The sequence below is a fragment of the Salmo salar genome, chromosome 03 (assembly GCF_965601325.2).
Source record: "Salmo salar chromosome 03, fSalSal1, whole genome shotgun sequence".
NCBI classification, from domain to species: Eukaryota; Metazoa; Chordata; class Actinopteri; order Salmoniformes; family Salmonidae; genus Salmo; species Salmo salar.
This window is the reverse complement of record NC_138293.1, coordinates 1,755,001-1,758,771: the sequence shown is the minus strand read 5'-3', so window position 1 is coordinate 1,758,771 and position 3,771 is coordinate 1,755,001. Positions and strand designations below refer to the sequence as shown.

At 47.9% G+C, this 3,771-nt stretch overlaps 1 protein-coding gene across 1 annotated transcript in view; it reads right to left on the bottom strand.

Annotated features, from left to right (window-relative positions):
* Window positions 1-1,943: 1,943 nt before the first annotated feature.
* cfap410 (cilia and flagella associated protein 410) overlaps window positions 1,944-3,771 on the bottom strand; it is an 11,424-nt gene continuing 9,596 nt past the window's right edge. The window contains exon 7 of the mRNA XM_045714374.2: window positions 1,944-3,771. This exon is cut by the window's right edge and continues 2,810 nt beyond it. The gene's annotated coding sequence lies outside the window, so the exon portion shown is untranslated.

The window sequence follows — 3,771 nt, the reverse complement described above, 5'->3', positions numbered from 1 at the left end:
AATGGTAGCACAACGATGCTACATTGAACACAAACGCAACATGCAACAATTTCAACGATTTTACTTTGCAGTTCATATGAGGAAATCAGTCAAATGAAATACATTCATTAGGCCCTAATCTATGGATTTTACATGACTGGAAATACAGATATGCATCTGTTGGTCACAGAAACTTTTTTTTAAATGGTAGGGGCATGGATCAGAACCAGTCAGTATCTGGGGTAACCAACATTTGCCTCATGCAGCGCGACACATCTCCTTCACATAGAGTTGATCAGGCTGTTGGTTGTGGCCTGTGGAATGTTGTCCCACCTCCTCTTCAATGGCTGTATGAAGTAGCTGGATATCGGTGGGAACTGGAACACGCTGTCGTACACGTCAATCCAGAGCATCCCAAACATGCTTAACATGTGACATTTCTGGTTCTGGTAAGTATGCAGATCGTGGAAGAACTGGGACATTTTCAGCTTCCAGGAATTGTGTACAGATCCTTGCGACATGGGTCCGTGTATTATCATGCTGAAGAGGTGATGGTGGTGGATGAATGGCACGACAATGGGGCCTCTGGAACTCGTCACGGTGTCTCTGGGCATTCAAATTCCCATCAATAAAATGCCATTGTGTTTGTTGTCTGTTATTTATGTCTGCCCCATACCATAACCCCACCTCCACCACGGGGCCCTATACCATAACCCCACCTCCACCACGGGGCCCCATACCATAACCCCACCTCCACCATGGGGCCCATACCAGAACCCCACCTCCACCATGGGGCCCAATACCATAACCCCACCTCCACCATGGGGCCCATACCATAACCCCACCTCCACCATGGGGCCCATACCATAACCCCACCTCCACCATGGGGCCCAATACCATAACCCCAAATCCAGCCTCAAACCCCCAAACAGCAAGCAATGCAGATGTAGAAGCACGGTGGCTTGGAAAAAAACTCCCTAGAAAGGCAGGAAATCTTGGAATAAACCGAGAGAGGAATTGTGGGTTTGCACAAATGGTCAGAACCCATCTTGAGAGAATCTAGGAATAAACCCAGAGAGGAACCAGGCTCTCATTATGCCATTATTGCTTTTGGGATGATTTTCACTGTTATCAAACACACTTAACAGTTGTAATGATGTTTAGGCTACTGATGTTTCGTTATAAAAATACGATTATATCGGGTTCCAACACCATCACTTCCTGTTTCATAGTTGTAACAAAGGCACTTGACGAATACAATTTATTGAATTTATTAAACATGTTTTATACATATATCCACATAGAAGGTCCAATAAAAAACAAAACCCCATGGAAATCAAATGTCCAACTGATTCATTCTGGCGCCGGCCCTGAAAGGTGAGCATTTGCCCACTGAACTCGGTTACAATGCCGAACTGCAGTCAGGTCGAGACGACGAGCTTCCCTGAGACGGTTTCTGAGTTTGTGCAGAAAGTCTTTGGTTGTACAAACCCACAGTTTCATCAGCTGTCCGGGTGGCTGGTCTCAGAGGATCCCGCGGGTGACGAAGTTGGATGCGGAGGTCCTGGGCTGGCATGGTTGCACGTGGTCTGCCGATGCGAGGCCGGTTGGACATACTGCCAAATTCTCTAAAACGATGTTGGAGGAGGCTTATGGTAGAGAAATTAACCAATTCTCTGGCAACAGCTCTGGTGGACATTCCTGCAGTCAGCATGCCAATTGCAGGCTCCCTCCAAACTTGAGACATCTGTGGCATTGTGTTGTGACAACAGCACATTTTAAAGTGGCCTTTTATTGTCCCCAGCACAAGGTGCACCTGTGTAATGATCATGCTTTTTGATCAGCTTCTTGATATGCCCCACCTGTCAGGTGGATGGATTATCTTGGCAAAGGAGAAATGCTCATTAACAGGGATGTAAAAAAAGTTTTTGCACAAAATGAGAGAAATAAGCTTTTTGTGCGTATTGAAAATGTCTGGGATTTTTTATTTCAGCTCATTAAACATGGGACCAACACTTTACATATTGCATTTATATATACTGCTCAAAAAAATAAAGGGAACACTTAAACAACACATCCTAGATCTGCTCCTGATGAGGTGGCGGATGGTCTCCTGAGGGATCTCCTCCTAGACCTGGACTAAAGCATCCGCCAACTCCTGGACAGTCTGTGGTGCAACGTGGCGTTGGTGGATGGAGCGAGACATGATGTCCCAGATGTGCTCAATTGGATTCAGGTCTGGGGAACGGGCGGGCCAGTCCATAGCATCAATGCCTTCCTCTTGCAGGAACTGCTGACACACTCCAGCCACATGAGGTCTAGCATTGTCTTGCATTAGGAGGAACCCAGGGCCAACCGCACCAGCATATGGTCTCACAAGGGGTCTGAGGATCTCATCTCGGTACCTAATGGCAGTCAGGCTACCTCTGGCGAGCACATGGAGGGCTGTGCGGCCCCCCAAAGAAATGCCACCCCACACTATGACTGACCCACCGCCAAACCGGTCATGCTGGAGGATGTTGCAGGCAGCAGAACGTTCTCCACGGCGTCTCCAGTCTCTGTCACATCTGTCACGTGCTCAGTGTGAACCTGCTTTCATCTGTGAAGAGCACAGGGCGCCAGTGGCGAATTTGCCAATCTTGGTGTTCTCTGGCAAATGCCAAACGTCCTGCACAGTGTTGGGCTGTAAGCACAACCCCCACCTGTGGACGTCGCGCCCTCATACCACCCTCATGGAGTCTGTTTCTGACCGTTTGAGCAGACACATGCACATTTGTGGCCTGCTGGAGGTAATTTTGCAGGGCTCTGGCAGTGCTCCTCCTGCTCCTCCTTGCACAAAGGCGGAGGTAGCGGTCCTGCTGCTGGGTTGTTGCCCTCCTACGGCCTCCTCCACGTCTCCTGATGTACTGGCCTGTCTCCTGGTAGTGCCTCCATGCTCTGGACACTCCGCTGACAGACACAGCAAACCTTCTTGCCACAGCTCGCATTGATGTGCCATCCTGGATGAGCTGCACTACCTGAGCCACTTGTGTGGGTTGTAGACTCCGTCTCATGCTACCACTAGAGTGAAAGCACCGCCAGCATTCAAAAGTGACCAAAACATCAGCCAGGAAGCATAGGAACTGAGAAGTGGTCTGTGGTTACCACCTGCAGAACCACTCCTTTAGTGGGGGTGTCTTACTAATTGCCTATAATTTCCACCTGTTGTCTATTCCATTTGCACAACAGCATGTGAAATTTATTGTCAATCAGTGTTGCTTCCTAAGTGGACAGTTTGATTTCACAGAAGTGTGATTGACTTGGAGTTACATTGTGTTGTTTAAGTGTTCCCTTTATTTTTTTGAGCAGTGTATTTTTTGGTTCAGTGTATATAAACTATTGTATGCATGTATGTTGTCAACTATTAAATTTAGTAAAATAAAAAAAAATGCATTTCAGTGTCTCTTTATTTACACAAAGCAGTTTGCAAAAAGACTCATTCACTCTGATTAAGAAAAGGCAGACAGAATACATGCTGCTAGGGGATAGATAGCGACGTGCTGCTAGGTGATAGATAGCGACGTGCTGCTAGGGGATAGATAGCGACGTGCTGCTAGGGGATAGATAGCGACGTGCTGCTAGGGGATAGATAGCGACGTGCTGCTAGGGGATAGATAGCGACACGCTGCTAGGGGATAGATAGCGACACGCTGCTAGGGGATAGATAGCGACACGCTGCTAGGGAATAGATAGCGACGTGCTGCTAGGGGATAGATAGCGACGCGCTGCTAGGGGATAGATAGCGACGTGCTG